At 39.2% G+C, this 23,437-nt stretch overlaps 1 protein-coding gene across 3 annotated transcripts in view; it reads left to right on the top strand.

Annotated features, from left to right (window-relative positions):
• PARP8 (poly(ADP-ribose) polymerase family member 8) overlaps positions 1–23,437 on the top strand; it is a 365,263-nt gene that overhangs the window by 183,955 nt on the left and 157,871 nt on the right. The window lies entirely within an intron of this gene.

Genomic DNA, 23,437 nt, shown 5'->3' with positions numbered 1-23,437 from the left:
TTATTTAATATGGTGCCATGGAACTGCCCATCTCATACAGTATGATATGTTATATACATATCTGTTGTCAAATCTCATGACTATAAAATCCTATTCTGCTGTCTTGCTGTAAATTGTAAAATTCATATATAATATTAAATTACAGCGGCACAAAGAAAATGCTGTGCCAGCCACCTCTTCTCTAAATGTGTTAAGCCTATGGAGATGTGTGCCGCATTCTCCACTTATAAGGTGGAAATGAGTAGTGATTTCACAAGGTTTTCCAAACAGCTGTTACCTCTGAAGTGCCTTGGTTTGTCTGTAGGGAACCCATAGCCATTAGATTATCTCTGTCAGGAAACTGTCTCCTAATGTCTATGTATACATCAAGAGAAGATGAATTAAATCTACAACCCAAGACCTTTAGTAACAACTCTGGTGTAATGTTCAAAAGAGATCAAAAGTAAATAAACCTTTTTATTGCATTGCAGTTGCTTTGCAAGGAGTTTAAATCCTAAACTTAGCCAAGAGCAAGACCTGGCCAAGTATTCAGGAAAGTATTGGAACACACCTGCTTGACTCTCTATGGCCTAACAAACTTCATTACAGTGATCAGTACGGCCCCTTTCACATGGGGCGGACTCCGTCAAGTGGATCCACCTGCTCAGCTAGGGATCTGTCTGCTGTTCCCTATGGGGTGGTCAGATATAAACGGACCGCCTGTCTGTTTGCATCCAACTTTTGTCTGATCCGATCCACTAAACAGATGGTGAACGTATCCCCATCCATCTGATTTTGGCAGATTGGATCGGATGCAGGCGGTTGTAAACTCACACATGTTCGTTTACATCCACCTCCCTATAGAGATCAATGAATGGTCTGATTGGGTCTGCCTGAAAACGGACAGGCGGACACAAATGGTCCGCTCATGTGAAAGGGGCCTACCTCCCATCAACAGCTGGTCCACTTGCACCTCATTTGGGCCTGAGTTTGATTTAAAACGGACATTTCCCTTGCAGAGCCCACACTCCCAACAGTCAGATCTTGTATCTTACACATCAGTCTGTTTGCCAATTTTCACACAAAACTGCAATACAATCTCATACGTCAAGCTTGTCTATATCAGATTCCCACATACCAAGGAAACCTATCCCATAACCTGTCATGTAGACCTGTAAAGGGCACCTGTCTTTGCTTTGCAGGTTTTGCTGCTAGTGCTTCTCCCAGTTCTTCTCAATTTCCCTGAATAGAATAAAAAAAATGAGTCTTGAATGCTTTACAGCAGATTAAAGCTGAGGTTTAGTTCATAAACATTTTTTTCTCTACAGATCCAAAACATAGAATATGCAGTGCTAAAAGCGCTGCATATTCTATGTTTTGGATCTGTTACTGAGGTGCTGAGGAATACCTTTTATGCTAGCGGCTTGCCAATTTAGTATTATCCTTACTTTTTTACTTTATTAATTTAGTTGCGCTCATTCAATTTGTTTTTATTTTTTTCTCTACGGCACGGTTTCTCAACCTCATTACTTTGGAAGAACCGTTGGCAAAAAGTTTGAGATCTCAGGAAATCCCTGAAATAATTTTCAGATCTACAATAGAACATTGGTGTGATCAGCGAGCTAATGATATAACAATTAGTTTTTTACTTACCCTTTTAATTTGAAAAATGCCCTTGCTATTTTCTGCACAGATGCTCAGTTCTGGGTCAAACTTGAGATAGGCAGTGCACAGGGGTTAGCAGGACAGTTTAATTGAGGTCCGCAGGGCAGTGAGCAGGAGGTCAGCATGGCGAGGTACAGGTTGTCAGGAGGGCACAGTACAGGGGAAATTACATGGGGGGCACAGCAGGGCATATTACATGAGGACAATAGGGCACATTATGGTGCACAGCAGGGTATATTACATGAAGGGGCAGCAGGGCACATTATGGGGTACAGCAGGGCGCATTGCATGGGGGACAGGCACATACAGGGGTAGCAGCAGGACACATTATGGGGCACAGCAGGGCATTTTACATGGGGGCAAGAGAGCACATTATGGGGCACAGCAGGGCACATTATACGGCACAACAGGGCACATTATGGGGCACAGCAGGGCATATTGCAGAGGGGCAGGAAGGCACATTATGGGGCATAGCAGGGCATATTACATGGGTGCAGGAGAGCACATTATGGTGCACAGCAGGGCACATTATATGGCACAACAGGACACATTATGGGGCACAGCAGGGCATATTGCAGGTGGGCACGAGGTCACATTATGGTGCACAGCAAGGTCTATTACACGGGGCAGGAAGGTACATTATGGGGTATAGCAGGGCATATTACATGGAGGCAGGAGGGCACATTATAGGTCACACAGCACGGCACATTATGGGGCATAGCAGGGCATATTACATGGAAGCAGGAGGGCACATTATGGGGCACACAACAGGGCACATTATGGGGCATAGCAGGGCAAATTACATGGAGGCAGGAGGGCACATTATGGGGCACACAACAGGGCACATTATGGGGCATAGCAGGGCAAATTACATGGAGGCAGGAGGTCACATTATGGGGCACAGCAGGGCATATTACATGGGGGCAGGAGGGCACATTATGGGGCACACAGCAGGGCACATTATGGGGCACAGCAGGGCATATTACATGGGGGCAGGAGGGCACATTATGGGGCACACAGCAGGGCACATTATGGAGCACAGCTGGGCATATTACAAGGGGACAGGAGGGCACATTATGGGGCACAGCGGGACATATAGCAGGGAACATTATGGGAAACACAGCAGGGCACATTTCTTCATATGCCAAGAAACACAGAGAAGCCACTGTGCTGAATCCTCTTGTGGCACCGTTTTATCTGCCAACCCTCTTCTCTTGTCCATAGAAGTACCTGGGATAGACAGGAGGGGTCAGCAGGGAACAGCATACCACATGGGGATTCATTACAGTCGCTTCCCTTCATTGCTCTGAATGTGGCAGTTGAGTACAGATGCAACCTACCCATCAGCTACCTGTGATTGACAGGTAATATTAATTGTGTTCCTGCCTTGTCACTTTTTCACATGAGGTTCAGCCATATCAACACACTTTATAAAGGTATGAAAAGAATGAACAGACGATTATATATGCAGACAATGAGCAGCAGTGAGCTGCAAGAAGATAAAAAAAAATAAAAACAAGTACTGTAATTTATTTTAAAAATTTGTTTATCATGCACAATGCTTAAGCAGACTTACTGTCATTCAGTAGGGGTTTACATTTACTTTAAATATTTAACACAGAGCTTTTTCCCATACCTATGTACATCCATCAGTTTAACGTTTCTGAAGTTTAAAGTTCTGTGATCAGTATTCAGGATTTACAAAGCCTGATCACAGCAAAAATTTTATACTTCTTTACATGAGCCACTAATTTTGATGCTATGCAAAATATACATAAAGTGAATTCAGATACACATTCACATAAAATTGATCATAAGCAATAAATAATTTTCATGGCTGAACATTCAGTAATAAAATGTGTACATGCTGACAAATTTGTGTTACACAGAAACACTCTGGAAAAATCATGGCTAACTGAATTCTGATTGTAATATGGGAAAAGGCTGTCATACCGGGGAATAGGATCTTCAACTAGAGAGAGGGCAGGGCTGGTGGAAGAAAAATGGTGGAAAACTGGAAGACAGATTTACTCATATTTCAGAAGGTAAATGAAATGACTGAATCCTGAACACAATACAGTTGCTACAGAAATTGAGAAGACAGTATAAGTGGTAGAGTGGGATATTTCATTTGAAAGAACAGCAGGACAACTAGATGTTACAGGAGGAGGAGGAAATTAAATACAGAAAAGGTTACAAACAGCAGTATTTTCTGTGGGTAGGGATGGCTATATGACAGAATATAAAAAGAGATCTACTTGAAAAAATGGTAGAAAACCTGGATGTAGGAAGAAATGCACTAACAGCATGCTTATTAAATGTCAATAAAATAAATGTCAATAAAATATGGCTATCAGTTCTATGGCTAGATATAAAGATTGATTTAAACAGCAAAGGAAATCATGCGGACAGGCTTGAGTTGGGGGGGGGGGGGGGATATGTTGCTATTGCTGACAATGTATTTATGTTATACTCATCCTACCCATATCCACTACTTAACCTAATGATCAATTGTTTTGCCTCCATATTGGGTCTAACTGTGAAGAGCTCTTGAATCTATAGTCCTCACTATATATATCTACCAAATCATTAGTTTAGGTTCTTTAAAAATGGTATTCTGCTGCACTACTTTTGGGTGTACATTTAACACATTTTAAAATATAATACCCACTATCCCATTGAGAAGGAGTAGACTCATGGAAGACATTGAGTGTTGGGCTATCACACTTCCCTAATAGTTGGGCAATGTATGTTTTTAAACAAAATAGCTTTCTTAAATGGTAGGTGGCTCCAAACAGACTCTTTATTATCAACAAGAGTGATGATTATCACTCAGCCCAAATGGCCCACATTGCTGTATATATAGAACATGGAGCACAGCCTGTCTGGTTGACCATGGAAGTCCCTGCTCCTCAAGATCAATGGATCTGATCTTTTAGATGCCTTTGAAGGAGTAATCACCTATACTCTGTTAAAATTGTCAAACTTATTTGGTACAGTCACTCTTCTCTATTCTTCTCAGAATATGATAGCGACACAGGAGAGGGGATGAGGGTAGTGCATATGGGTGTATATCTTATTAAAGTACTGTGTATCATGCTACTTTAAAAACTATTGGGAGCATCATTGCATTTATATTCTTATGAATGTTTGAAATAAGTATGACAATTTTATTAAATATATTATTTTTGTACTGTATTTGTGACTCCTTAAAAGTCACATGGTACTGAGTGTTACTAAAATGTTGGATCTAGGTATGCAGAGCCAATAATAATTATTAGACACTTCTTTACTTGGTTTAAACAAAAATATTGGCACCCCTTTATTTCTGTCAGATAATGCACCACTACACCCAGAAAATTGTGTCAATTACAAGTGTTTAGGCATTCTCATGTTTATTTTTTTTGTTTGTATTGGTATGACACAAAGAAGCAGAGAAACAAAAAGCCAAAGCTGACACATTCCATGCAAAACCCCAAAAATTGACCAAAATTATTGGCACCTTCTCAAAATTGTAAGAAATAATGGCATTCCATCTTTGATCAAGTTTTTCTCTTTCATCCACGTCCAGGGAGATTAGCTACAGTGCCATGGGCTGTAAACTTCTTGACAATATTGTGCACAGTGGACACAGGAAAATTTAAGATCTGTTAACTGATACAGGTGAGTTTAACCTCCCTGGAGGTATTCCCGAGTGTAGCTCAGGGTAAAGTTTCAGCACCACAAGCGGTAACCCCGAGCTACACTCAGGAATACCCTGCAGCGCTGCTCCGGGATCTCTTCTTCACTTACCTTGTCCTTCGCTCCTGCAGTGTCCCTGGCAATGTCCTCCGGCCGATGCCGGCATCTGTCTTCTGGGTTCCATTCCCTACAATGTCAGGACGTACGGGGATGGAATGGCAGGAAATTTAAAAATGTGAAAAAGTGACATTCACAAAATACACTAAAATTACATAGTAAAAAATTACTGTATCAAGCCATTTCACATACATTTTGTCCCGAGTGCTTTGTCCTGCGCCCTGTCTGCATTTTTACCGTTCTTTCTGCCTGGAAACTGAGAAACGTCCATGGCGTCCAAAAAGCATCCCTTTATGTCAAAAGCGGTTTTAGACCAGCTAGAGAACAGCGATAGTAAATCAGAACTACTTGCAGAATTGAGTGATAATGATTCGTGGGGAAATTCGTCATCAGACACTGAAAACGATTTTGCGACTTTGCTCAGTGATGTGCGAACTTGGCGCTCTATTTCAAATTTCAAAGTTTTTGGTTTGATTATATTATTGAATTCAATTTATTATTATTATATTATTCTTTTTATGATTATTTATTAAATTATAATTTATGATTTCGTGTTTCAAATTTTATCATATCCGGAATGTTTACTAGACTCTTGTTCGGACAGATTTCAGTGAGTTATTCCAAATTACATGCCTACAATAAAAAAAAAACATATTTCCATGCAAAAAAATGTACCGCTTTGAGCACAGAAATACTGACATAATCAGACCGCTATGGAGGTTAAGCACATCATGACCATTCTATAGCAGATATACTGCTACAGGGAGGCAGGGGTGCACAAAATCACGTATATACTGTGTACGTGATTTTGTATTTCAGGGTAGGGGGCATGCGCGAGCCTGCGCCACCATTTGCGGTCGCGGCTGTCAATCATCGGGTCCCGGACGGTGATTACTGAGGACTGCTTTGTTTACTAACAGTCCTCCTCTCTGTCGGCTCGGGCACACTGTGTGCTTACAGTGAAACACCAACACACCAACCCCAGAAAAACACTCCCAGCACACAGTTAACCCTTTGATCGCCCCTCATGTTAACCCCTTCCTGCCCAGTGTCATTAGTACAGTGTTAGTGCTTTTTTTTAGCACTGATCACTGTATTGGTGTCATTGGGTAAGTCAGTTCCCCCAGTGTCAGAATGCCCACCGCAGTCCCGTTATAAGTCGCTGATCGCCGCCATTACTAGTAAAAAAAAAAATTCCAGTATCTATTGCCATAATTTTTGAACTCTATAACTTTCACGTAAACCAATTAATTTACAGGTATTGGGATTTTTATTAGCAAAGACATGTAACAGAATACATTTTGGTGTAAATTTATGACAAAATTAGATTTTTTTAAAATTTTTGTACTGGACATGTTTAATAGCAAAAAGTAAAAAATATTGTTTTTCTTTTTTCCAAATTGTCGTTTTTTTTTTTATAGCGCAAAAAATAAAAACTGCACAGCGTTGCATGACTGCGCAATTGTCAGTTAAAGTAACGCAGCTCCATAATACAAAAAAAATGGCCTGGTCAGGAAGGGGGGTAAATCCTCAGGAGGGCAAGTGGTTAATTACAAATTAAAGGAGCATCACAAACTTGGAATGCAATTATTTCTTACAATTTTTCTTACAATTTTGAGAAGGTGCCAATAATTTTGTCCAGTCCTTTTTTGGGGTTTTGCGTGGAATGTGTCAGATTTGGTTTTTGTTTCTCCACTTTTGTGTGTCAGACCAATACTAACAAAAGAAATAAACATGAGAATGCCTAAATATTTGTAATTGTAACAATTTTCTAGGCAAAGTGGTGCATTATTTAACAGAAATGCATTGTTGCCAATATTTTTGGCCATGACTGTAGAAGAGAAAGGTCAGTTCACCAGCCAGACTGTGCTGTCTATCAGGTTTGTGTGAACTTCTAGACTGCACAGACAGAAATGCAAACCTTTGGTGAGTAAAAAATATTATTATTTACCCTGTATTTCAACTGTGTATTTAGCTGTTTGTCTGGAGTTCAGCTTTTAAAGACTAGCATTTTTAGAAGAAAAAGCTTTCAGTGCTTAACCTCATATAATTTTAGTGCAGGTTTTCTTAAACCACCTAAACTCCAGAAGGTTTTATCCCCTTCATGACCATTTTGTTTTGCTATACGGCACTGTGCTACTTTAACTGCCAATTGCACGGTCATGCAACACTGTACGCAAATTAAATATATATAATTTTTTCACACAAATAGAGTTTTCTTTTGGTGGTAATTTGCTCACGTTTTTTTAAAAATTTTTTTATATAAATTAAAAAAGACCAAACATTTTGATATAAAACAACAATATTTTCTATTTTCTGTTATAAAACATATTCTATAAAAAAATCTAATGTCTTCATAAATTTAGGCTAAAATGTATTCTGGTACATGTCTTTGGTAAAAAAAAAAATGGTATATATACTGGAATTTACACAGCTATGATACTATACTGATAATGGTGGTGATCAGTGACCTATAGTGGGACTGTGATAGTGTGGTGGATAATCTGGCACTAGCCAATGCTGGCTGGGAGGGACACTACCTGACACTGACATCAATAGTGATCAGGGTTAATGCTGTACACTGTTACTGTACTAATGACAATGGATGGGAAGAGGTTAACATCTTGGGGGCAATCAAAGAGTTAACTGTGTACCTAAAAATGTGTAATGTGTGTAATATGCTTTGCATGGAGAAAAAAAACAGTCTTTTTTTTTGTTCTGTGTACAGAGCCCTGTGTTGTTAGTAAACACAGGGCTCTGCACTGTGATTCGCTACAGTCAATCAGCAGGTCCCAGCCACAAATAATTTGCCAGGACCTGCTGTCAAACGTGTGCTGTAGCGAATTACAGCACAGATCGGGCGCATGTGCATGCCCTTTACCCAGGAATGCTGGATAATGTACGTCTACGTGATCCAGCGCAGCTGGGCCGCCCACCCACAGTATAAAAACAGTGGGCAGTCCAGAAGCGGTATAGTGATACTGAAGGTAATTTCTTATTTTTAAATAACAAATATGTCATACTTACCTGCTCTGTGCAATGGTTTTGCAGAGAAGCCACCCCAATCCTCCACTTCTGGGATCCCCTGCTGGTGCTCCTGGCTCTTCCCCCTGCCTAGTGCCCCCAGAGCAATCTGCTTGCTTTGGGGACACTTGTGCATGTTCGCTCCTGAGCCAGCTCTTTGTTTCCATAGACACACCCCACTACCACTCCTCACTGGCTGTGATTGACAGCAGTGGGAGGCACTGGCTCCTGCTGCTTTCTCTGAGCCAATAAGGAGGGAAAGAGCCGGCAGAGTTTCTTGTGCATATTACTGAACCACGATCAGGATCAGGTAAATATAAGGGGGGCTGGATGGGGAGCTGCACTCAGAAGGTTTTTTTAGCTTAATGCATAGAATGCATGAAGGTAAAAAAAAATAAACTTCAGCATTTAGAAGCACTTTAAATCTGCTGCCCAAACATCACAGAAATTAGCATCTGAGACATCTCTATGTACTATGTGCAAAAGCCATTGCAAAAACGGATCTCTAACATATTTCTGACCAACACAGCATACTTTCACATTATGGAAGACTTACCTGTCAGTTTGGCCTCCACAAGCAATGCAAGGTCTATGTTTCTTTTCACCACTCAGTCACCGCCATTGCTGGTAAACGGGTAAAGACAGAAGAGCATGAAAGGCTTTTTCTACCAAAAAAAAAAAAAATCAGAAAAAATTATTTGGCACTCTGCTGATAATTAAAAACGTACCTAATGTGGAGACCAACCCTCTTTACCTTTTTTTGTCTCTTTTCATTTTGTTTGTTACATTTAATTCTGTTTTCCTTTTATCTTCAGCTTTGTAATGAAATAACAACCATCACAGATGGTAATTGTCTTAATGTTCAAAAAAAGTATGCAGATTTTTTTCAGTGCTGTTTGCATAAACAACCATTGAACAGTCTTTAGATGTTATACAGGTTGTCTTTGTCTTATAAGAAGCTTCAGCGTTGTCAAGGTGGCTGCCGTTGCAGATCTATTTCTGAGAATGCTGGTTGTTTGTTATGCTGACCCAATGGCTCTAGCAAGTATATGGATCAGGACGGACTGAGAAAAGTTAGAAGTCCTTATGGTATACTTCTTCTGGGACAAGGAATCGAAGTGTGAAGTAATAGAGTCAGCATGAGGGCCAAGAAAACTATCATTTTTAGAAGAAGAGGTCAGCAATAGCAGTCAATATGTTGCGCTCATGACAGGTTTCCTTTATCAGAAATAAATAAATAAAAAGAAAGCTGGATGTTGATAGCAAATGAATGCTGTGTGCTTAAAAAGCGGCCAGATAAGCTAAAAGAGACCGAATAGCATGGATATCTCTAAAGACAAGTGTAATTGGATTTTATTGGAATGTTAGGGATAACTGGCTGAGACAAAGAAATTAATTGGTAGTAGGAAAATAGATGTTAAGCTTTAAGGATATTGAATGGAAGCGAGATAGAGGAAGCTTGAAGTACAGCCACACTTTTGATCAAAAGACCCCACCTAGTTACCTAACCTATCCTAACCGAAGACCTCCCCCACCCAGTACATATTCTCTGTGGCAGCAGGGACTTCCTGCAGTTTTACCTTCTCCATTCAGAAATCTCCTCCAGCATCGGGGAAGAGGAGCATGAGCACATTTTCTCCACTAGCATGATCTAAAATTTTATGTTGGTCTGGTCGTACTGAGTGGAGATACATCACCATTCAGATAAAAACCATAAAAATGCTGCGCTACATTCAAACTAATTAAAGTAAATGTGGAATTCAATAGCTCAAATGAAATAATAACAAATAATGATAAATATATAATATTTAAGAAATGTGCTAAGTGATAACACAAAAATAATGAAAAAAACACAAACTTAAATCAATACGCATGTGCATAAAAAATGCACATACATATATTAGATCACACGTGCAAAAATGTGAAGTGAAGATACATCTAAATCATACACACAAAAACAAAGTCCAATAATGGAGTAAAGTCCAATAATGGAATATAAAAGGTGAAAAATGTTTTTGTTTTGGTAAACTGTGTTTCCAATATGCTGTAAAGTGACCACAGGTGAAACAAAACGTGCAGGTATCTGGGTGTAGATAACTTGTGAATCCAACCACCTTCTGGATTAGCCTCTCACCTCATCTCTTCGACCCTTGCGGGTCAAAGAGCAGTATGGATCCCTCTCACAGATCCTCCAGGCACCAAAGCACTCCAAAACCACTTCTCAGGATATAATATTCCCACTCAGCTCTTCTCCAAATGTAGATGAAATATCACTTTCCCAGAACAAAACAAAGGGATCCTCCCATAGTGTAGTAAGTTTATTATGCCATAGGAACATCAAATCTTTAATAAAAATGCACTTACGTAGCAGCCAGTCCACATTAAACCCTCATGCTCTCAAATGAGGATATGTGTATGTAAGTTGGGTGTACAGCTGAGTCCACAGGTGTACCAAGATGGCCGCCACGCCGGAAATACGTCACCGCGCTACGCCGACGCGTTACGTCACAATATCACGTGACTTCATCAGGGCCCTGATGAAGTCACGTGATATTGTGACGTAACGCGTCGGCGTAGCGCGGTGACGTATTTCCGGCGTGGCGGCCATCTTGGTACACCTGTGGACTCAGCTGTACACCCAACTTACATACACATATCCTCATTTGAGAGCATGAGGGTTTAATGTGGACTGGCTGCTACGTAAGTGCATTTTTATTAAAGATTTGATGTTCCTATGGCATAATAAACTTACTACACTATGGGAGGATCCCTTTGTTTTGTTCTGGGAAAGTGATATTTCATCTACATTTGGAGAAGAGCTGAGTGGGAATATTATATCCTGAGAAGTGGTTTTGGAGTGCTTTGGTGCCTGGAGGATCTGTGAGAGGGATCCATACTGCTCTTTGACCCGCAAGGGTCGAAGAGATGAGGTGAGAGGCTAATCCAGAAGGTGGTTGGATTCACAAGTTATCTACACCCAGATACCTGCACGTTTTGTTTCACCTGTGGTCACTTTACAGCATATTGGAAACACAGTTTACCAAAACAAAAACATTTTTCACCTTTTATATTCCATTATTGGACTTTACTCCATTATTGGACTTTGTTTTTGTGTGTATGATTTAGATGTATCTTCACTTCACATTTTTGCACGTGTGATCTAATATATGTATGTGCATTTTTTATGCACATGCGTATTGATTTAAGTTTGTGTTTTTTTCATTATTTTTGTGTTATCACTTAGCACATTTCTTAAATATTATATATTTATCATTATTTGTTATTATTTCATTTGAGCTATTGAATTCCACATTTACTTTAATTAGTTTGAATGTAGCGCAGCATTTTTATGGTTTATATTCACTTGATCATTGGTATATGATTTAATGTTAGCAGCTGTTTGGGGTTCATTTATTATTTCAATTTGGTTTAACACACATTTTGGAGCGCAGGAGGGTCACACCATTATTACATCACCATTCAGGCCTTGATTTGAATGAGACCTGCGGTTAATGAATCCTTCTGGGCATTATATACCTACCTGTGCCCGATCTAGACGTGTAATCAGCAGGGGCGGACTGACAACTCATGGGGCCCCTGGGCAATAGGAGATCATGGGGCCCCTGTGTCCTTGCCCAAACTCAAAAAAAGCCTATGATAAAGGTACCAGGGGCATCTCATGGGGCCCCCTACTGACCCTGGGCCCTCGAGCAGTGCCCGAGTTTTCAAATGGTCAGTCCGCCCCTGGTAATCAGAGTCTGCCAGAAGGAATTGGCTGAACACTGAGAGCGGCAAACTAAACTGGTGCTAGAAACTGCGAAGGAGTGTCACAATCAACCATGTCCTTTAGCAATCAGCGAGGCACCTTGGTATACTTTCTTTGGATGACATAAATCTGTCCTTATCATGAAAGGACTAGTTGGTTGTACATTCCAGGCCAAAGGTTACCTGTCCCCCCCTGTACACTTACCAAAGAGACACTACGTGTATTGCTCCTTTCATTATTATTGTTATTATTTTTATACTGGATTTATATAGTGCAAACTGTTTGCACAGCACTTTACAATATGAATGGAGACAGTACAATTACAATACATTTCAATATAGAAGGAATAGGAGGGCCCTGCTCATGGAGCTTACAATATAAAGTGAGGGGGAGATGGTGCAAAGGATAAACAAATGGCATAGGCGCAGCCTGTAATCAATCTGATGGTGGCAATGTAACCATGGATAAGGTGCAAGAAGACATCATGTATGAATAAACAATGCATATAACAATACCAGATATAACAAGAACCAAAAAAGATATAGCTGATTTATGTAGATGAAGGGTGTTCTATCAACACAGTAGATAGCGTATCTTGAACCAGCAGGATGGCAAGAGTCCTTTTCACTTTTGGCTGACTTTCACTGGATTGAAGCTTTTTCCAGAGAGATGCATGTAAAAAGAAAAAAAGGGAAAGGCACCTCTAAACTAGAAACTTATTTATTCCACATAAAAGAGAGCAACTTACAGGAGGGTAGATAAAATTAGGCACATCAATATTCCGTCTAATGGGAGTCCACCACGGTGACCAGCATAGTGTGCAATTGTGGATGATGATCAGCCATCTGTCTGCATCAGGTGAGCTGGCAAGATGAAAAGGGCCTGGTACCAAGGTCTTGAACACACAATGAAGCAATGATGCGTGATGATGTCACCGAGCATCGTAGCAACGCGTTTCCTGAGCAGGCACTGTGAGATAACCAATCTAGCGCACTCCTTTGTCAAGCTGACAGGATACGAGGAGATTGTGCCTTATATATGTTATCCGATACTGTTGGTTACAGTTTTAAAGAGCCCGAGGCTAATTTATAATAAGGTAACATATGTATATATTTACAGATAATGTAAGTAAAATAAAATAAAGCCGTCATAATATAAATACATATACTTAGACTGATTGTAACACATACAAATATTGTACATACTGACAAGGTGTAATTTTAAAATGATGAATAAAAAAGAAATAATAGTTATGAGATGATCCCTCTATAGGTAAAATAACCATTGGATAAAAATTAATTATTTGTTTAACAGCCACTGATCAATTAACAAAAAATTAGGGTCATAGCGGCAATCAGTAAATAGAAAATTCCATAGTCTATAGACAAGTGAGTGCCCAATGGTGAGCAGGTGATGTCCACTAGGCACTTACTTTATAAATAATGTATAGTAAATTGTAAAAATAATAAATCAAATATATTGTGGAAAATAAACAATATAAAAAATTGATAGTACTTCCTTAAGAGCGAGGTGCAAAATTATGTTGTTACATGAAATACTCACTGATAAATGAAGTAAAAGACATACAGGAACAAACACCCCCGATGTGTACCAGCCTCCCCCAACCAACTTAAGAGCATCCACAAATTGTCTCAATTAAGGCCTAAAAATGGAAAAGAAGGGGAAAAAAAGGAGGTTAACCAACTAAAACTACTGTGGGCTATATAAAAAGAAGGTAGAAGTAAAAAAATGTACATAATAGTGGAAATTTCTAATTCTTCATTTAACCCTTCAGGGACTAGGGTGTCTAGAGTATATATCCAGAAAGTCTCTCTAGTTTTTGGAACCTTTCTACCTCTGGAAGTGATTTAGGGATCTGTTCTATCACCCAGACACGTAGCCCAGTGGTAGATTTAAGATGATACTCGGCAAAGTGGCGTGGGACACTATGCTTATCTTTGCCTTCTTCAATTAGCCTTCTCCAAAGGATTTTTGAATGTTCTCCAAATCTTTTCCTTAATGGCCGTATTGTGCAACATAGAGTTTGTCACATGTACAAGAGAGGCAATAGATCACATAATCAGAAGAGCAGTTGAAAAACATATCAAATTTGCAAATTTTGCCTTTAGCGGTGTACTGTTTTTGTCCATGTGTGACAAAACCACAGGTCTTGCGTAGAGGCTTCTGACATTGGTACATCCCAATGAGTGAAAAAAGACAAGTGGGTATGGTATGGATTGAATTGGTAAGTAATTTTCATGGAGCTATTTTGTTCTTTATGCTGGGGGCCTTTTTGTAAATGACGTGGTCTTTGGGGGATAATAGTTTTAAGATGTGGATCCTCTTTGAGGATATTCCAATGTTTAGCTAGAATTTTCTCCATGTTTTTATACTGGCTGTGATATGTGCTAATAAACTTAGTAGAATGATCTATTGCTTTAGTGTGATTCTTCTCCGGTTTTCCTCTAGGATACAGATTATAGGCTCTTTCAACCAATTTGATGGATTACCTTTATCTCTGAATTTATTTTTGAGTATTAGACTTTGTGTGATGTAATCTTCATCTCGAGTGCAGTTTTGCCGTAATCGGCAAAATTGTCCTTTAGGGACATTTTTAGTCCAATTGGGTAGATGGCAACTTTTGAAAATGAAGATGAGAGTTGCCTGCAGTAGGTTTAAAATAATTCTTAGCATATATTTTACCTTCATGATGACTTAGTTCCAGATCTAACAAGGGTAATGTGTGGGGATTGGACTTCTGATACATGAATGAAAGGCTATAAGAGTTATTGTTTCAATGTGCAACAAAACTCTCTATAGATGATAAGGAACCATCCCAAATTACAATTATGTCATCAATATATCTTCCAAAGAAGACGATATTGGTGGCGAAGGGGTTGTTAATGCAAATATGACTTTCCTTACAGAAACCCATGGCTAAATTAGAGTATGAGGGGGCAAAATTTGCCCCCAGAGCTGTCCCCTGTGTCTGGATATAGAAACCACCATTGAAATTAAAATAATTATGCGTTAGGCAAAACTGTGTGGCCTCTTGGATAAAGGTGGCCTGCCTGGGAATGAGAATAAGATCTAGGGACAGGAAGTGTTGTAATGCATTTAGTCCAAACAGATGGGGTATGGAAGTGTATAGTGAACTAACATCTAATGAAACTCAGGAGTATTCTGGGTGCCACTCATAAGGTGCCAATAGCTCTAATAGGTGGGTACCATCACGTATGTAAGATTGAAGTCTTTATGCTAAGGTTGCAGAAATTGGTCTACATAGAGTGAAAATCCAGTGGTGATACTTTCCATTGCAGCCACAATGGGTCTACCTGGGGGTGTTTGTTGGCTTTTGTGAAATTTTTAAATATAGTAGAAATAGGGAGTCTGGTAGAACTCTCTAGATAGAAATGTAGCTTCACACTTGTTAATAACTTGTTGTTGGAGGGCTTCCTGAACTAATAGATCTGCCTCCTTTTTGAAATCAATAATGGGATCTTTGTAGAGTTTGCTATAGGTATCTGTATCTGAAAGGAGTCTATAAGCCTCTGTAATATAATCTGCTTTGTTTTTTATAACAATACCTCCACCTGTGTCGGCGGTTTTTATGATATCAGGATTCGACATTAGTTGTTTAAGTGCTTTGTTTTCTTCTCTGGAAAGATTGCTGGGAAACTGCATGGACGATTGGCAGAGCTTGAGTAGATCTGAATAGACTACTTTGTAGAATCTTTCCAGACATGGTCCTTTAGCGTGTGCTGGATAAAAAACTGATTTGGGTTTGAGAGATGAATGAGCTATAGGGGGAGAGTCTTCCAGATGTTGAGTGAGTAAGGTATGTTCTGTACTGTCTGTGTATAGAGATTCTAAAGTCTCCAGAATATCAGTATCAAAGTCCAAAATGTAGGAAGGCGATTCCACTGGGGGTGTAGAATCTGGAAAATTATCTTTTTCTTGTTTTATATGATAATATCTTTTTAGAGTCAAACTCCAAATATATCTATTAAGATCTTTAACTAAAAGGAATGGTACAAAGGTAATGGCTGTGGGGGATGATCTGATTGAGGTAGTCAAAGTATGGTTTTTAGGTGGAGGTGGGGTATGCTTTCCTGAATAAATGGCATACTGGGGTAGAGAATTTTAGAAGATGGGAAAGGTTCTGGAAAAGTCAGGGAGGCAAGCACGGTAGGAGGTAACAAAGGACCTAGAGAGCAAGATGTCTTGGGTGGTGCAGAGAAGACAATTTGGGCAGTATCATAAGATGAGGTTGGTGATGTAGTTGGGGGCAATGTGGTGGATGGTTTTGTATGTGGTAGTTAGAATTATCAGTTGTATACATTGTGCTAGTGGGAGCCAGTGAAGGGATTGGCAGAGAGGGGCAGAAGCCACAGACTAATTAGTAAGGTGAATAAGTATCGCAGCAGCATTCATGATACACTAAGGGGGAGATAGGCTATGTAAAGGTAAGCCATTGAGAAGGTAGCTGCAGTAGTCAAAGCAGGAAATAACCAGGGAGTGAATAAGTTGTTTTGTGGTGTCCTTAGTTAAGAAGGGCTGAATTCTGGAAATATTGCAGAGATTTAGGTGTCAAGATTTAGCCAATGATTGGATGTGGGGCCCAAAGGAGATTATACCTACCATCCTGTTATGTGCGGAGGGACCAATAACTGTGCTATTCATTTCAATGGTAAAGTCATGAGGGAGGGATCAGGGATGAGGAAATATTACAAGCTCAATTTTAGTCAGATTGAGTTTGAGGAAATGGTGTGACATCTATATTGATACCTTTATCAATGGCCCAGAGAAGAGGTGTACAGAGAGAATAGGAGGGGCCAAAGGACAGAGCCTTGGAATACCCCAACAGAAAGAGGAAGAGGAGTGGAGACGATAGAGTCTTTCATGTCTATGGGGGGTTACTTCACAGGTGTGTCAAATGCTAGAGGATTTTTCCACACAGAGGATGTAAGAATTACTATTGGCATGGAGAGGTAGAGGGTTGAAGGAAGATAGATTTTTGAAGAAAGAAGGTAGAACAAACATGGTTCGCGAAAGATGGTGGAATGAAGAGGGTGGAGGGAAAATGTTGAAAGGATGAAGGTGGAAGGAAGATGGTGGAAGCATGAAGGTGTAAGGAAAAAGGTGAAAGGATGAAGGTGAAAGCAAGATGGTGAAAAAAAGGAACTGGAAGAGAGATGGTGGCATGAAGAAGGTTGAAGAAAGAAGGTGAAAAGACAGGAAGAAGATAATAAGCTAGACAGTGGAAGAAATGTTAGAATAGTTTGTACAAGAAAGAATCAGGGAATTATTGTTGCATAAAAAAGGGCGGTCACTGAATTTATAAAAATAGAGAAAAAGTATCGTGGAAACCAGACCATCATTCATCACATCATCAGATCATTCATCAAGTTTTAAAGTGCCCCTACAGTCACAAAGTAAATTATCTGTATAGCACAAAATAGAGTTTTTCTCTTCTCTCTTGTGCCCCATTGATACTCCAATACAAGCAATTTCACCAAACATTATTACTTCCTGAAAATATACAGTAGTTTCTTTTAACTGTGTTGGGAATTTAATGCATAGTCATCCAGATACACTTACGGTAATTCTTGTCTTCAAATGGCACAGGTTTTATTCTGGAATGACAGGGACATTTTAATTATGAAAGTGGCATTTACTTTTCACTTGGCATCTATCAAGCATGTTTTATTTCATGAGAACAGTTGATTACAGATGAAGGTCTTGCTATCAGTCTGTCCTTAAAGCAGCATTAGGCTTGCATTTTCTGTTATCAATCACAATGAAAAAAACAGCCAAAGTGGTAGTATTTTTTTTCTTTTTTACTTGCTCCACTGAGCCAGAGTAATCCTGCAATTTATTATATTCTGTACGCTGTCACAGGGGAAGCACAAAAAGCTTTCATATTCCTCTCTGATGTCACCAAAATTCCTTGAGATGCACATAATTCATGCCACTCTGTGCCTTTTTAAATGGGCAGGCAGTAGAGATGAATTGCTGCTTATCTGTTCAAATCAAAGGGAAATTTCAACTCATGCTGCCTAAAGATGACCCAATTATCATAGCCATAATTTGTGAGCTGTTAATTTTAATGAATCTTTACAAAATAAATAAATGCACAACTTATTACAAAGGTGTGTATCAGCCTTTAGGGTAAACTGACCAGCATAAGTGTAATTGTACTGAACAGGCTCAACAACTATAATACAGGTCCTAGTTGGTGTCTGCTGAAACATTTACATACTGTCCTCAGCAGGGGCAGACTGACAACTCATGGGGCCCCCGGGCGATAGGGGATCATGGGGCCCCTGTGTCCTCACCCACACTCAAACCACACCCAAAAAAGCCTATGAAAAGGTACCAGGGGCATCTCATGGGGCCCCCTACTGACCCAGGGCCCTCGGGCAGTGCCAGAGTGCCCGAATGGTCAGTCCACCCCTGGTCCTCAGCACATTAGATGACCCAAAGAATTGTTTTTACTGTATCTTCGTACTTGCTCATCACTGTTAGGAGAAGTCTTCTTGGTAAAAAGAAATGTATCAAAGGCAGTAGGGGCAGGAAAGCACTTGACACCACTGCAAAGTTTCAGAAAGTATTATGGGATACAGTGCACTCAGGACACTATAGCAGATATGTAAAGTAGGTTCTACATTGTTGCTTTAGAGCCTTTTCAGTTCTGCAGGTTTACTTTTAACTTTGTACTGAGTAAATTTGTGAGCTGTCATTACTGACCTACTTTTGATTTTGAAAATGTTGTTTAGGTTTACTGACTTTCTGAAAGTTCCAGCTGGCTGTCTCTGGCTGCAGAGTGAAGTCATAATTCCTGATCTGCATATATATTATTTGGCCAATTAAATAGGAACTTCAGCTTGATTTTATATTTACAGTCAACAGCTACAAATACTGCAGCTGCTGATGTGTAAAAATTGGTTGCTTACCATTGCCAGGAGTCCAGCACTGTCTTTCCGCAGACAGCTCTTCCCACTGTTGCAGTTCAATGGCACCATCATCCTGTATAGGAGACCCAGCTGTGGCTTCATGAGAAGCCATAGCTGGCTTCCTACTGCGCATACGCCACCTCATGCAGTGCTTGGTGAATGGTCCTGCAGCCTTCAGAGACATGTAACTTGTCCCAGGAGGCTATGGGAGGGGAGGGGTGGGGAATGGACATCACCTTCACCTAGTGAAATATTGCAGAAGTGGGAGCGGGTACCAATACAAAATCTGAAGAATATATTTTTAAAAAATATATTTTTAAAAATATATATTTTTAAAATATATTCTTCAGATTTTTTTTTAACATATGTTTACATATATTTGTAAATGCATTCCAAAAATGTAGATTTGTATTTTTAAAGACATACAGTATATTTGAAATGTATTTTTATAAATATTTTTCATATATTTTGTAATAAAAATGCATTTCAACATGCAGTATATATTTATTGAAATATATATTAAAATATATTGAATATGGCCAAAATTGCAGTATTTCAAATATATGTCAACATATTTGGGAAGAATATTTTTAAAATATATTTCAAATATATTTTCCTTCCATGTGGGGTATTTCGAAGCAGAAATCAGCATTAGCAGCTTGCGTATTTTTCCAAACACAAGAGTACTGTGAATTTTCCGTTGGCTTATTGACTTATTACTGCTCTGTTCAAGTTTACTACAGTAGGTATTTTGCTATTCGGAAGCTAAGTACACTTAGAGCTGGCATGCAAGAATGCACAAAGGGGTGGGGCCTATAAATATGGAACTGTAATTGTTTAAAGCTAAAGTCTAGGTAAAATTTAGGTATAGATATTTTTGCATATAACTACATTGGTCTAGCTTAACTTTAATATCACCTCAACTGGCATTATTATTCCATATGAATCGGGTATTAAAGTTGTAAAATACTTTTGAAGTTACAAGGTCAATTAACAGAAATACAATTTGAGCTTTTGATAAAACTTTTATTATGCTTTTATTCACAATTTTTTTTTTATTTTGGATTTTACTATACATCACCTTGGGAGTAGTAGTATATATATATAAAAGTAATATTTCACAATTACTGTTTTGAGAACAGTACATAGAAGAGCCGTTTTTCAACCAGGTACCCAGGCTTCCTGGAGTGCCTTCAGGTTTCTTACGGGCTGCCCTGGCAAAATATCATATGTCTTTCATATGTGTATTTAGCTGTTTGCTTGAAGTTCACCTTTAAGAACTCAAAATAGAAACAGGCTTTACCAAGAAAGAATGGACATTATTCAGCCTGGATATCAGGGATACCAGAAGGGCAAATGATTACAGTAAGAACAAAATGTACTGAGACATTGGATTCTAATTGTTAATCTAATTTCCTCAAGGAAAGATATATACAGAAAGGTTATAAGAAAAAGGTGTTGGAAGAAATGATTTGGGAAGTCAGAAGTATAGTGGGAAGAGATGCAGTTTGCAATGATAATGAATTCCAAGCACAATATAAGAAGGTTAGGATTATGAAGAAGCCCCGGTCTGTTTTGCAAGGTGACCCTGTTCTGGGACTACATTTACCAATAAATCCAAAATCATTTATAAAAAGGAAAACTGAAAGATTTTGTGTTTCCAGTACAATAGAGGAAAAAACATAACAAAGCAATTATTCTACACTAAAAAGTTTTCTAATAGTGACAGAAATGTAAAGTTTGTAGGAAAACTAAGAGTGGCAAAAGTAAGAAAATTGATTTTGTATGTATGAGGGGTGGTCAAGTCAAACCAGGACTTTTAATTTTACAGGTATAAAAAGGCAAGTGGGTCCTATTAGTGATAGGCGGTGCACATGTCGCGGACCAGTCCAGAGACCGTTAATCAATTTGGCAGACAACAGTGTTAGTGCGTGCATGCAATAGCGTGTGGTGATGAAGTTTCTTGTGAACAAAGGCGTAAGACCCACGGATATCTACAGAAGTATGGTGATGAGACGCTCAGCCACAGTAAGACATTTGAATGGTGCAAACATTTCAAAGATGGCCGTACATCCATCACTGATGATCCCAGCCGTGGTGGTTCCCAGCTCACAACAGTCATCCTGTGAACATTTAGCGCATGGTATGCCTAATCCTGGATAATTGCCGCATAACCTGTCGTAAAATTGCAAAAGAGACAAATCTTTCTGTGGGATCGGTGAAAACAATCATTTATGAAGTGAAGCAGGCTGTTCTAGCATGGTTCAGGCATACTGACACATCTTTCTATACTGAAGCTTTCCAGGCATTAGTTAAATGCTGGGATATGTGTATAAATGTAGCAGGGGAGTATGTTGAAAAATAAATGCAGTTGCCACTCTTTGAAATTTGTTCTTTTATTATATAAACTCAAAATTACCGGTTTGACTCGAACACCCCTCGTAAACTTTTGGGAGAAGTGATGAAAATTAACCAATTTATTGCATGTGGGGCAAGTAATATATTTGGAGAAATACGAGGGCTGTAGCAAAAGTAATGCAAATGTGGAAATAACTTTTTTTATTAACTTGGAGAGTTTGTTTAATTTCACACATTGGTAGTAAGTATAGTAAGTCTTCTTCTATTTCATTGCAGGTAAGTAATAGCTTCCAAGCAGAAGCAACTTATCGCCATTGAGTTTTTGATGAAGGAGGGGTGCAGGGTGTCCGAGATCCACAGAAATCTACAGGACTTTAACAGAGATGACAGCATTGACGGGAGTCATCAATGACAAGACATTGATTTCCGTAAACATTCTGTAGCCTTGTCTGGATGTTGGACAGCCTACACCCCTCCTTCACCAAGAACTCAATGACAGCACATTTCTTCTGCTTAGAGTCCACTATTTTCCTGTAATGAAAAAGAAGAAGAGTTAATATAGAGGAAGAGTTACTTTGAATGGGATGTAGCAATGATATATGTGCATGATGCGTGTGATGTCCCTGCTGGTTTCATTTGCCAGTCATACAATTTCGAAGAAGTCTGATAACAGGGACTTTAAGACCCCGGGTACACTGGATGCGAATTGGCATTCAGTTTGCAAATCGCATGCCAAGTTGCAGCCTATTGTCCGCAATTAGAGCCATCATTTCGGTGCAGTTCTGACTTGGTCGGAGCCACACCAATTTCTAAAATAGTAAATTCACTACTTTTGGTGCGATTTGCATAGACATCGGTATCAGATGTCTTGCAAATCACACCTGAAATCGGCATTTCATCCAACTTTTAAATTGTGCAACTTCACTGTAAGTCGCACGATTTGAAAGTAGTGTTTGATGTGACCGGGGTGTACAGGCATACTGTTGGGTAGGCATGGCACTCTGTAGTCCCTGCATGGGAGCTTGTATGTGATGGTGAAATGCTACCACAGTATTAGCAGCCTATGGGTACAGTTATCACCCAGGCACAAAAAGCAGGAAAAGGGTCCAAAAACTGACAAGATCAACAGAAACAAAACATGTTACTTCAAAAAAAAATCTAAATTGCAGCAAATAAGATCATTTCCATAATAGGGTTTACACACACTTTAAATGAATGGCAAAGGAATCCTAAAACACAATAGATTTTTATTATAAGAAAGAACAAAGGGGGAAAAAAGTTGTCTCCTTTCAAGCATGATGTTTCTCATTGAAAAATCTCAAGGGATCGTATGCAGGAAGGAGGAGGACTCATTCACTTGTGTGTGTAAATTTTTACTTTGAGCTGCTGAGGTCTGTAAACAACAGAGAAACTAGATACTGGAAATCATGTAAAAATAAACTAAAGGCTGCTGATTGACTATTCAGATAAAATCAGTTTTCTATACAGAGATTTTGTTGCTTTTAAGTATAACTAAAGGCAAAACATTGTTTAGTTTTGCATAGAGTGGAGAGGGAGAATAGAGTAGGTTTGTATTGCTGTCTATGCTTCTGTTAGGGATATTCACCCTTCCTATTTATCCTGTTTACCACAGTAAGTGATAAGAAAACCAAAATTTGGGATTTTCAGCAGAAGAAGAGTAGAAATGAAATCTTCCAATGGGGACACTAGTTTTAGTGGTAGCCAGGGATTCCTTCACACTGGAGGGATTTCCTCTGTCTTGGCTATGAGACAGGACGTGAAAGGAAATCTCACCAATGGGACAGAGAGGGTAAAAAAACTGACAGGGGTTAAAAAACTCCTTTACTCTATTAAAAAAAGATTGCCTTTAGTTCTACTTTAATGTTGAAAA

This window comes from Staurois parvus, unplaced genomic scaffold, assembly GCF_062004578.1.
Source record: "Staurois parvus isolate SC_StPar_1 unplaced genomic scaffold, SC_StPar_1.0 ptg000294l, whole genome shotgun sequence".
Taxonomy (NCBI): domain Eukaryota; kingdom Metazoa; phylum Chordata; class Amphibia; order Anura; family Ranidae; genus Staurois; species Staurois parvus.
This window is presented reverse-complemented; position numbering and strand designations above follow the sequence as displayed.